The sequence below is a fragment of the Suncus etruscus genome, chromosome 10 (genome assembly GCF_024139225.1).
Source record: "Suncus etruscus isolate mSunEtr1 chromosome 10, mSunEtr1.pri.cur, whole genome shotgun sequence".
In the NCBI taxonomy this organism is placed as follows: Eukaryota; Metazoa; Chordata; class Mammalia; order Eulipotyphla; family Soricidae; genus Suncus; species Suncus etruscus.
The window spans coordinates 32,614,037-32,627,816 of record NC_064857.1 but is presented as its reverse complement, the minus strand read 5'-3'; positions in this window follow the sequence as shown (position 1 = coordinate 32,627,816).

Here is a 13,780-nt window from a genome sequence, read left to right as displayed (position 1 = left end):
ATCTCTCCGGCCCCTACAAATGATTTCCTAAACTATTTACAAAATTATTTATAATGAATTTCAGGAATACAATGTTCCAATAACTGTCTGATCATCAGTGCCAAATTTTCTCCTCCAGTGCTCCCAGGTACCTCTCTAGTCCAACTGGTCTCCTTGACAGGTACATTAAGTTTCGTACTTAAGATCACAATTAAGATCACAATATGGATTCAGTGCTTTTTCTTCAGGTATTTGCTTAATGCTTGCATAGGGTTGCCAATATTTTGATTCCTGTCTTATAGCCTGATTCCCATTGAATTTTTTTTCTTTCCTTATTTGTGCTCTTTTGACTTGCTTTTTCTAAATAGACTGTTCTTTCAACAACTGTTGCTTGCTGCTTAGGGTCATGCAATAAACAGAATTTTTGGAAGTGTAACAACTTTTGCCTAGAGCCTTTCTTTGATTCAGAAATTGAATTTTTCAGTATAGAATCTGATTACTTCCTGACCCAGATAATATTCTTATGTCTTTTTGAATCCTGCTATTTAGACCAAAGGCTCTGTGCCCTTTCACTGGTCTTATCTTGCTTGATTTGATATATTTTCTATCCTGAACCAGTAAAAGCGTGTTAATACGGAAGAAGTGCCATGTTGTCAATTGAAGGTTTTCTTTGACTTTATTGCTCCTCTTTGGTAATGCGAATTTCTTTTTGACTCTTTTCTTCTTTTGCAGACTTTATCTCCATAGTTACATCCCTTTGGTTTGTTTGTTTGTTTGTTTGTTTTTTTCAGACTCCATGCAGTGGTACTCAGGGATTATTTCTGGTTGTATGCTCAGGAATCATGCATTCCTGATTTGGTCAAGGAACCATATATGATGGAGTGAATTGTACCTGGGTCAGCACTGTGTAAGCCAATAATTTAAGTACTATCTATCACTTTGGCCCTTGGTATATTTCTTACCTTCAATTTTACTTTTGATTTAGAATGTTTTCAATCATGGTGTTCTTTGTTGCAAGTTATATTTAATTTATATATATATATATTACTATTCTTGTCATTTTCTTTATTCTTGTAATTTTATTTAAATTTTGTAGCTTTCTGCTTGTGTTCTGACACTAATGAAAACAGCTGGTTCAGACTAAGTTGTCACACACTAGCTACCATAATTTCCGGCGTATGTCAGACGACTTTTGAAACAAAAAAAGTCAACCGAAAATCGGGGGTCGTCTTATACTCCGAGTATATCCCCAAAAATGTTTCAATATGCTGCTAAACGAAAATTGTCTGAATATTGCCACAAAAGGAATTTTCCAACTTGATCCTGCACCAATCACTGCCAGGCTGCTCGGACCGTCTCTCTAAATCAGCCAATCCAAGCAAGCTTTTGATGCATGTAAATTAGACAATGTTCTGGACCCGAATCAACACTGTAAAGAGCCTGCTCAGATTGGCCAGAGTCAGAGAGGAAGTCTATTATAGTATAACCTTTGAACTTTTGCTTGTTGTGATTGGCTCACTGTGGAAGATACAGTTGCAGCACAGGAACGTTCTGTCTGATACAGCGAATATAGGCCTAAACCTATGTTTTAAGTGCAAAATTAGGGGGGTCCTCTTATATGCCCAGTTGTCTTATATGCCTGCAAATACGATATGTGATACTTGGATTCCTGCCTCTCATAACTGTTAATACAACTTAGTTGTATTTTAGCAGGATACCAGTCATCAAGTGGGTTCTCTGGGAAAATTTCCTTTATCCGGATATCATAAATATTCTCATTTTAGACCATCTACCCCTACTGCTACATGCACTTAGCCATATAAAAACTATTTTTTAAGTGGAATGTTAGGGGGCTAATGACATGAAGTTATGTTAAAATGTAAAGAAAATCTTATCATTCTTGATGATGTGTATGAAAAACCTTTGTACTAACATTGCTGCTTATAAAATATTGTCAAATCATTAAAAAAATTAAACCATTTTATTTTAAAATTTGTATCTCACCTATGTAATGTAATTTATCTTCTAGGAATTTGTTACATAGAGCCATAAAGAGAGGATCTTTTATTCTTTCTCATTCAAATTTGTATGCTTATTATAAAATAATTTGAACAATGATTGAGATGAGAATGATTTTTCCTACTATTTTATAAACTAGTCCATTATGAGTCTTTGGAAATTGTCTGAAAAGATCATATTTTATAAACTCTCACTAAATTGTCAGGAAGGACTCCAGAAATGAAAATTAAAGAAAAAATATATCTCTAAGAATTTAATAAATTTTGGCATCATCAGCCAAATATATAATTTTGTGTATATAATGCTTTCTTTTGGAAAAAAGATTTACAGGCTTTTGTGGCAAAATTTAATAAGATAGCCATAGGCGCCTTAATTATGTGGAATAATAAAACAACTTAAGATTTTGCCACAAATGAATATGCATGAAGCACAAATGATGCAAATAACTATAAAAGTAATATTAAACTTGATAAAATAAAAACACCTAATGGGAAAAGCTGGAGACTATAATTGCTTCTTTTTGTTGGCATTGCATTTTGGTGCCACAACTGGTAATGTCTTCAGCTTCCTTCTGGCTCTGTCCTCAGTTATGATCACTGGTGGTGTTCAGGAAACCATATATGGTTGTAGTAATTGAACCCAGGTTAGTTCTGCATACAAGACAAGCACCTTACCCACTGTACTATATATCCAGCCCCAATTTTTTAGGGGAATTGAACTCAGATCTGCTGCAACAAGGCATGTACCCTATCTTTAGCACTATGGCTCTGATCAGCTTAGGAAGTTTCCTACAGAAGCAAGTTTAGAATTCTGATTTTGGAAAGACAGTTGAGAACATCTGGTTAAAGGGAAACTGAAAAGAAAACAGATGTGATATAGCAAGAGTAGATGGCTGGGCAGCTAGAGGAGGGAATGATGCATACATATTATAGAACAGGTGCCAGGATATAATCTGGATGTAATAAGAATCATGAACTACCAGACATCTGCTGAATCTTATTCTGCTAAAACTAAGGCTTTGATAAACTCTTCAATTGCCTTGATGAGACTTTGTTCTCCAATAAGGTAGGAGTTGTAACATGTAGAACTTTGAGCTAATTCTTATCAGAAAGCAATATCTTGCTAGAAAAGCAGAAGTAACAGAAGAAAATTCAGATTTTATAATCAGAAAAAAGGAAATTCTTAGAAAATAAGATGTATAAATTGGTGCTTAGGAAAAAAACAACATTCAGAGGAAAATACAGTTCATGGGCAGGCATTTATAGAAAACAGTGCGACTTAATATATGAGGGAGACCCCCCAAACAGAAATTGAGAAAGCAAATAGAAGGTTAAAGAAACAGTGCCGGTTTATAGTAGTAATTTTTTCTGATCCCAGTTTTATAAGAAATCCACTAATGCAGAAATGAGACTTAACCAAAAAGCATAAAGAATAATAGAAAAAAAATAGGGCCCGGAGAGATAGCACAGCGGCGTTTGCCTTGCAAGCAGCCGGTCCAGGACCAAAGGTGGTTGGTTCGAATCCCGGTGTCCCATATGGTCCCTTGTGCCTGCCAGGAGCTATTTCTGAGCAGACAGCCAGGAGTAACCCCTGAGCACTGCCGGGTGTGGCCCAAAAACCAAAAAAAAAAAAAAAAAAAAAAAAGAAAAAAATAAACAGAAATCCTGAATTTTCATACTTTTAAGATTAAATCTAATAGGCCCAAAAGGCATGATATCTCAATAAATGTATAGTTAAATATGATTAGGGAGTATATCTCATATTAACTCAGTTTGATATCAGAAAGATACTTTGTTTAAATATCATTATTATTCAGTAGATTTCTAGATTCTAACTTCTTTACTGTAACTTAACAAATATGCTGAAACTCTGAGGGGGGATTTGGATAGAATAGAAAATCACTAGGTCACAGATAAGTATTACATGGTACAGTGGATAAGATATAGTCTAGAAACCAAGAAATGCCCTCGGACACTGATGGTGAGTACTATTAGGATAAGTTAGATACACAACTAGACTGTCTACACAACTTGCTCTAGTTGTCATGAAGTACTTGTTTTCTCAAGCAATGTAACTCATGCTGCAATATCCTAAATGTTTTTTTCAGTTACACAGAGGACAATAAAATTTAACACTCTTAGTTTTACTAGTTTTTTTTTTTTGGGGGGGGGGGGTTGGGCCACACCCGGCAGTGCTCAGGGGTTACTCCTGGCTGTCTGCTCAGAAATAGCTCCTGGCAGGCACGGGGGACCATATGGGACACCGGGATTCAAACCAACCACCTTTGGTCCTGGATCGGCTGCTTGCAAGGCAAACACCACTGTGCTATCTCTCCGGGCCCCAGTTTTACTAGTTTTTAAAAACTTAATTTCTTTCACTCTTATTCCAATGAGAACAACTGAAAATCTTCCTGTGTTTATTATATAGAATCTATGCCAATAAAATGTAAGGGACCTACAGTTGCTTTGTTAAATAAGCAGTGAAATATTTTGCACTCAATGCTTTTTCTTTCTATTTACATTAAATATCATATGATCAATCTAAAAAATAAAAGAAACATAAACTCATGTTAAAAGATATCTAACTAGCTGAACAGAAGAAAAATTTGCTCTCAGTACATCTGAGAAAGGTTAATATTAAAAATTAATATAAAGTATTCTCAAACAATACCAACAAAATATTAAATAACCCTATCAGATGTAGGGTAGAAATAGACACTTCTTTGAAGAGAACAGACTGTTTAATATGCACATGAAAGAATTACCATCATCACTCAGTAGCAGAAAAGGCCAAATTAATATGACAATGTAATATTATCTCAAGTCAGTGATAATTTTTATATATCATAAAGCAAAAAATAAAACAAAAATGGAAGCAATCTCTCAGGTATTTGCTTCTACCTAAACCACAGAGCCGGCAGCACTGTAGGCATGAGACCCAAATTACAATCACCAAACTTAGAAATGTGATCATTGAGGAGAAAGGCTGTGGTTGGGTGGGAACCTGGGAATATTGATGGAGGAAAGTTGATATTTGTGATGGGATTGGAAATGGGACATTGTATGCCTGGAACTCTATTATGAAAACTAATGTAAGGTCATCACCTTAAAATCTGTGTTAAGTATAGTTTCCACCAAAGATGAATGGATTATGAAAACGTGGTCTGTTATTTGCAATGGAATGCTGTGCAGTTTTAAAAAATAATAAAATCATCCAATTTGCCACCTGGTTGGATCTGGAAGACATCATGTTCAGTGAAGTAATCTGGAAGAAGAAACACAAACACAGGATGATCTCACTCAATTGTGGTATATAGAATATTTGACACAATCATGTATGTAATTAAGGTGTTTAAATAAATTTAAAAAAATAAATAAATTTCTACAAATCTCAAAAAAAAAAGAATATTTGAATGATGAATTTAAGGTAGAAAAGTAGTGTGCCTAAATCATCCTTAACCCTAGAGCTTAGGGAGAAGGATAGAAGAAAGAAAGAAATCAAGGTGGGAAGGAAGATACAAATGGAAAGTTACTGGGAAACAAGATTCTGGGATTCTATTATATTGGTGATATATGGGAGAGTGGCATAAGTATAAATCCAAAACACAGTCTAAACAACACAGACATAAGATCTAAGGTGAACTTTGTAATGTGCCTGTCACGATGGTGGACAAGGTTTGCAGGATAGGATGAGGGATGATAGAGTATGGGAACACTTGTGATGAGCCTTGACACTGATGCTGAAATTGGTGTTGAAATATGATATTCCTAAAACTCAAGTATCAATAAATTTTAAATCACATTTTTAAACAAAATTAAAATTCTAAAGTAATTTCTATCTACTATTATATAACTAGCTCCCTCACCTCTTTTTTATTTTTTTTATTTTTTTTTTATTTTTTTATCTTTATTTAAACACCGTGATTACAAACATGATTATAGTTGTATGATTACAGTCATGTAAAGAGCACCCCCCTTCACCGGTGCAACATTCCCACCACCAATTTCCCAGATCTCCCTCCTCCCCACCCCCCTACACCTGTACTCGAGACAGGCTTTCTACTTCCCTCATTCATTCACATTTTATGATAGTTTTCAGTGTAGTCATCTCTGCAACTGCACTCATCACTCTATGTGATGAGCTGCATGTCCTGAGCTGCACCTACCAGCCCTCATCTCTCTTGTCTCTGAGATACTGTTAAAAATGTCCTTTTTTTCTTAAAGCCCATAGATGAGTGAAACCATTCTGCGTCTTTCTCTCTCCCTCTGACTTACTTCACTCAGCATAATAGATTCCATGTACATCCATGTATAGGAAAATTTCATGACTTCATCTCTCCTGATGGCTGCATAGTATTCCATTGTGTATATGTACCACAGTTTCTTCAACCACTCATCTGTTGAAGGGCATCTTGGTTGTTTCCAGAGTCTGGCTATTGTAAATAGCGCTGCAATGAATATAGGAGAAAGGAATGGATTTTTGTATTGTATTTTTGTGTTTCTTGGGTATATTCCTAGGAGTGGTATAGCTGGATCGTATGGAAGCTCAATTTCCAGTTTGTGAAGGAATCTCCATATCGCTTTCCATAAAGGTTGTACTAGACGGCATTCCCACCAGCAGTGAAAAAGAGTTCCTTTCTCTCCACATCCCCGCCAGCACTGCTTGTTTTCCTTTTTTGTGATGTGTGCCAATCTCAGTGGCGTGAGGTGGTACCTCATAGTAGTTTTGATTTGCATCTCCCTGACGATTAGTGATGTTGAACATCTTTTCATGTGCCTTTTGGCCATTTGCCTTTCTTCCTTTTCAAAGTGTCTGTTCATTTCTTCTCCCCATTTTTTGATGGGGTTAGTTGTTTTTTTCTTGTATAGTTCTGTCAGTACCTTGTAAATTTTGGATATTAGCCCTTTATCTGATGTGTATTGGGTGAATAATTTCTCCCACTCAGTGGGTGGCCTTTGTATTCTGGGCACTATTTCCTTTGAGATGCAGAAGCTTTTCAGCTTAATATAGTCCCATCTGTTTATCTCTGCTTCCACTTGCTTGGAAAGTGTTGTCTCCTCCTTAAAGATGCCTTTAGTCTCAATGTCCTGGAGTGTTTCACCTACATGTTGTTCTATATACCTTATAGTTTCAGTTCTGATATCAAGGTCTTTAATCCATTTGGATTTTACCTTTGTACATGGTGTTAGCTGTGGGTCTGAGTTCGCTTTTTTGCAAGTGGCTAACCAGTTGTGCCAACACCACTTGTTGAATAGGCTTTCCCTGCTCCATTTAGGATTTCTTGCTCCTTTATCAAAAACAAGGTGGTTATATGTCTGAGGAACCTTCTCTGAGTACTCAAGCCTATTCCACTGATCTGAGGGTCTGTTTTTATTCCAATACCATGCTGTTTTTATAACTGTTACTTTGTAATACAACTTAAAATTGGGGAAAGTAATGCCTCCCATATTCCCTTTCCCAAGGAGTGCTTTAGCTATTCGAGGTTGTTTGTTGTTCCAGATGAATTTCAGAAGTATTTGATCCACTTCTTTGAAGAATGTCATGGGTATCGTTAGAGGAATCGCGTTAAATCTGTACAATGCTTTTGGAAGTATTGCCATTTTAATGATGTTGATCCTGCCAATCCATGAGCATGGTATGTGTTTCCATTTCCGCGTGTCCTCTCTTATTTCTTGGAGCAGTGTTTTGTAGTTTTCTTTGTATAGATCCTTCACATCTTTAGTCAGGTTGACTCCAAGATATTTGAGTTTGTGTGGCACTATTGTGAATGGGATTGTTCTCTTAATGTCCATTTCTTCCCTATCATTATTAATGTATAAAAAGGCCATTGATTTTTGTGTTTTAATTTTGTAGCCTGCCACTTTGCTATACAAATCTATTATTTCTAGAAGCTTTTTGGTAGAGTCTTTAGGGTTTTCTAAGTAGAGTATCATGTCATCTGCAAACAGTGAGAGCTTGACTTCTTCCTTTCCTATCTGGATTCCCTTGATATCTTTTTCTTGCCTAATCGCTATAGCAAGTACTTCCAGTGCTATGTTGAATAAGAGTGGTGAGAGAGGACAGCCTTGTCTTGTACCAGAATTTAGAGGAAAGGATTTTAGTTTTTCTCCATTGAGGATAATATTTGCCACTGGCTTCTGGTATATGGCTTTGACTATATTGAGAAAGGTTCCTTTTATTCCTATCTTGCTGAGAGTTTTCATCAAGAATGGGTGTTGAACCTTATCAAATGCTTTTTCTGCATCTATTGATATGACCATGTGATTTTTATTTTTGTTGTTGTTTATGTTGTGTATTATATTGATAGATTTACGGATGTTAAACCAGCCTTGCATTCCTGGGATGAAACCTACTTGATCAAAGTGAATAATCTTCTTGATGAGGCACTGGATCCTGTTCGCCAGGATTTTGTTGAGGATCTTTGCATCTGTGTTCATCAGGGATATTGGTCTGTAATTTTCTTTTTTGGCAGCATCTCTATCAGGTTTTGGTATTAAGGTGATGTTGGCTTCATAAAAGCTATTTGGAAGTATTCCTGTTTTTTCGATTTCATAAAAGAGCCTGGCCAGAATTGGTAATAGTTCCTCTTGAAAGGTTTGAAAGAATTCATTCATGAATCCATCAGGGCCTGGGCTTTTGTTTTTGGGTAAATTTTTGATTACAGTTTTAATTTCCTCAATAGTGATGGGGGTGTTTAGATATGCTACCTCTTCTTTATTCAACCGTGGAAGGTTATATGAGTTCAGAAATTTATCCATTTCTTCCAGGTTCTCATATTTAGTGGCATAGAGTTTCTCAAAGTATTCTCTGAATACCCTTTGAATCTCTGCAGTATCTGTAGTGATCTCCCCCTTTTCATTTCTAATACGCGTTATCAAGTTTCTCTCTTTCTTTTGCTTTGTGAGTTTTGCCAATGGTCTATCAATCTTGTTTATTTTTTCAAAGAACCAACTTCTGCTTTCGTTGATCTTTCGGATTGTTTTTTGGGTTTCCACTTCATTGATTTCTGCTCTCAGCTTTGTTATTTCCTTCTGTCTCCCTATTTTTGGGTCCTTTTGTTGAGCACTTTCTAGTTCTATTAGCTGTGTCATTAAGCTACTCAGGTAAGCTCCTTCTTCCTTCCTGATGTGTGCTTGCAAAGCTATAAATTTTCCTCTCAGTACTGCTTTTGCTGTGTCCCATAAGTTCTGATAGTTTGTGTCTTTATTGTCATTTGTTTCCAGGAACCTTTTGATTTCCTTCTTGATTTCATCTCGGACCCACTGGTTATTGAGTATGAGGCTGTTTAACTTCCAGGTGTTAAATTTTTTCTTCTGTGTCCCTTTGCAGTTCACATCTAACTTCAGAGCCTTGTGGTCAGCAAAGGCAGCCTGCAAAATGTCTATCTTTTTTATTTTATGGAGGTATGTTTTATGTGCCAGCACATGATCTATCCTGGAGAATGATCCATGTACATTGGAAAAGAATGTGTATCCAGGTTTCTGAGGATAGAGTGCCCTATATATATATATCTACTAGGGCTCTTTCATCCATTTCTCTTTTCAGGTCTAGTATATTTTTGTTGGGTTTCCATTTGTTTGACCTATCAAGTGTTGACAAGCCTGTGTTGAGGTCTCCCACAATTATTGTGTTATTATTGATATCCTTCTTCAGATTTGTCAACAATTGTATTAAATACTTTGCTGGACCCTCATTCGGTGCGTATATGTTTAGGAGAGTGATTTCTTCTTGCTGTACAAATCCCTTGATTAGTACATAATATCCATCTTTGTCCCTTACAACTTTTCTGAGTAAAAAGTTTGTGTCATCTGATATTAGTATGGCCACCCCCGCTTTTTTAAGGGTGTTGTTTGCTTGAATGATTTTCCTCCAGCCTTTGATTTTGAGTCTATGTTTATTCTGACTATTCAGGTGTGTTTCTTGTAGACAGCAGAAGGTTGGCTTCAGTTTTTTGATCCATTTCGCCACTCTGTGCCTCTTAACTGGTGCATTTAGTCCATTGACATTGAGAGAAATAATTGTCATGGGATTTATTGCCATCTTTGTGTAGAAGTTTGGTGTGTTTTTTGTTCTGTCTTGTTTTTAGAGTAGATCTTTCAGTTTTTCTTTTAAGGCTGGTTTTGAGTCTGCAAAGATTTTGAGCTGTTGTTTATCTGTGAAGCCGTGTATACATCCTTCAAACCTGAAACTTAGTTTTGCTGGGTGCAGTATTCTTGGCGAAGCATTTATTTCATTGAGTTTTGCCACTACGTCCCACCACTGCCTTCTAGCCTTGAGTGTTTCTGGTGACAGGTCTGCTGTAAATTTCAAGGATGCTCCCTGGAATGTAATTTCCCTTTTCGATCTTGCTGCTTGCAGTATTCTATCTCTATCGGTGGGTTTCATCATGGTGACTAGGATGTGTCTTGGGGTGTTTCTACTGGGGTCTTTTTTAGCTGGTACTCTTCGGGCATGCAGGATTTGGTCACATGTTTTCTTTAGCTCTGGTAGTTTCTCTGTGATGATGTTCTTAACCATTGATTCTTCCTGAAGATTTTCTTCTTGGGTCTCTGGAACTCCAATGATTCTAAAGTTGTTTCTGTTGAGCTTATCAAAGACTTCTATTTTCATCTGCTCATATTCTTTGAGTAAATTTTCCATTGTCTGATCATTTGATTTGAGGCTTTTTTCCAATCTCTTCTGCTGTGTAAAGTTGTTATGCATCTCGTCTTCTAAAGCACTAATTCTATCCTCAGCTGCTGTTAACCTGTTGGAAAGCTCATCCATTATGTTCTTCAATTCGTCTACTGAGTTTTTCAGACCTGTTATCTGATCTGATATTTCAGTTTGGAGTTTTCTGATTTCTATCTTCATATTCTCTTGATTTTTATTAGTGTTCTGATTTATACTTTCTTTGATTTCTGTTAGCAACCTCCATATTTCGTCTCTAAACTCCATTTCTGAAAGACTGCTTAGGTAGTTGGCCATTGTTGGGTCATCAGAGTTTCCATCTTCATTCTCTATGGTTGAAGTTGGTCTGCGTAGTCTCCCCATTGTCACGCTTATGCTGTGGGTTTTTCTACGTGTTGTGGTGGTACTCATTGGCTAGGTGGAGTGCACGACCGTGAAGCGCAGCGGAGCGGCCGCGCTCTGGCCCCCAAACAGTCACCTCAGCCGAGGCAAGCCATCAGGGGATGCCCAGGGAAGCCCCCAATGTCTGCCAAGCTAAGGAAACCAGCAAAATTCTCTTGTCCACAACTCCAACAGAAAACACACGCCTCAGCCGAGACACACCTCAGCCGAGGCAAGCCGTCAGGGGATGCCCGGGGAAGCCCCCAATGTCTCTCTTTTTTTTATTTAAGAATTTATTCAAGAGACAAAATTGATTAACATATTGAGGTGAGCTAACATAACATAATATAGTAACATAACATAACATAATATAATTAATATAATATAATACATGTAAGTCAAAGAACATATCTGATTAAAACACAATTTTTTTATTGTAATGGCTTACATTATTAGAGGCATTTTATTTTTTTCCACAAATCTTACACAGTGATATTTAAGGTACACAGTGACAATAAATGAGGGCCTTTCCACCATCAGTGTTGTCCTCCCTTCATCTCTGTTCCCAAACATATATCCCTTATCTCCCTCCTTTATCCCCAAGAATGCTAGTGAAACTAAAAGCATATATGCAATTCCAGATATTTTTACTAGTAGTTTCTTAAAGGTTTAAAGTCAAAGTAGCACTGTAACCTCACCTCTTTTTATTTTCAATTTTTTATCTTTTTTTGTAAAATTTGGGCCACACCCAGCGGTGCTTGGTGACCATATTGGTGACTGGATCAGACCCAGGTTTGCTTTGTTCAAAGCAGGTGCCCTGATCTCTGTATTATCTTTCTGGTCTTTGCACACTTACAATTCACTAACCGCTAGACCATTTCCTATCTGGTAATCATCAATCATTTGTTTGATTTATTTGAAAGTTTATCTCACATATTGGGTAGAATACAGCTCAATAGTATTTTATGCAATTTTATTCACTGAGTGCATTATCTTACATAATTTTATTATGTGTGCATCATTTTTTGGTTTTGGGGCCACACCCATTGACGCTCAGGGGTTACTCCTGGCTATGTGCTCATAAATCGCTCCTGGATGGGTGGACCAGATGGGACCTCTAGGATTGAACCTAGGTCTGTCCTGGGTCAGCAGCACACAAGGCAAATGCTCTATCACTGTGCTACTGCTCCAGCCCCTCATGTGTGCATTTTTCATGGATCTACCATGCTATGCTATTCATAAACTTAAGGAGAACTCAGCCCACCAGATGTATCCTCAGATTTCCCTGGTGTGGAGAGCTGAAATGACCCCCAAGGGGTTCCTCAAAAGACCTGCTGTGGGTGCTTCTTCCCCTGTGTGCATAGTAGAGGAATTACCAAAGAGACATTTTTGAAATTCATGACATGGTATCGACATTACATTTTCTGTCATGTTTGGCTACTTCTCCCTTATAAAATCTCAGGCAAAATTATGGCCTCAATCAAATAATTTGGCTCATAAATTCCAGCACCAAAGATTACTAAGAGAACCCCTTTCCTGGATTAAAATCAAAGACAATATTTTTTCTCTTTTTCAAATATGTCTTTGTAGCCTCAGTTACTAGTAATCAATGACGTAGCCAGAATGAAGATCTTGGTCTATTGATTCTTCCCAGAAAATGGGAACTACACCTTAATGGATTTAGCTCTTTTCTTTCCTTTCCCTCTAAAACAATAGAGCCATCTCAGTGAAGATCATGTTCCTGATTTTTTTCTACTTCTTAATATCCCTTATTTTGCATTTGAAGTTAGCTTGCAAAGAGCTGTCTTGAGTTGTGACCTTCTCCTTTGTAACTCAGAATTCTTACTGCTCACACCCATAGCTTAAGTATTGTCTACTGTTAAATTTTGCTTTGTGATTGTAAACATTCTTCTCAATACCTATGACTGGCTTCACCCCTCATAAGCCTCCCTACTTAAAAATTAAATTTGTCGCACTCCTGCCAGAAGATGTGTTGATCCCACATACTTGTGTGCGGTTTCATTATTTCATATTTCATATTCTGCTTGGCCACTTGTGTTCCCTGTTTTCCTCTACTGAAGGATTTTTCTTTTCTTTTTTTCTTTTTTTTTAATTTTATTTTTATTTAAACACCTTGATTACATACATGATTGTGTTTGGGTTTCAGTCATAAAAGGAACACCACCCATCACCAGTGCAACATTCCCATCACCCAAGTCCCAAATCACCCTCCTCCCCACCCAACCCCCGCCTGTACCCTAAACAGGCTCTACATTTCCCTCATACATTCTCAATATTAGGACAGTTCAAAATGTAGTTATTTCTCTAACTAAACTCATCACTCTTTGTGGTGAGCTTCCTGAGGTGAGCTGGAACTTCCAGCTCTTTTCTCTTTTGTGTCTGAAAATTATTATTACAAGGGTGTCTTTCATTTTTCTTAAAACCCATAGATGAGTGAGACCATTCTGCGTTTTTCTCTCTCTCTCTGACTTATTTCACTCAGCATAATAGATTCCATGTACATCCATGTATAGGAAAATTTCATGACTTCATCTCTCCTGACAGCTGCATAATATTCCATTGTGTATATGTACCACAGTTTCTTTAGCCATTCGTCTGTTGAAGGGCATCTTGGTTGTTTCCAGAGTCTTGCTATGGTAAATAGAGCTGCAAGGAATATAGGTGTAAGGAAGGGGTTTTTGTATTGTATTTTTGTGTTCCTAGGGTATAT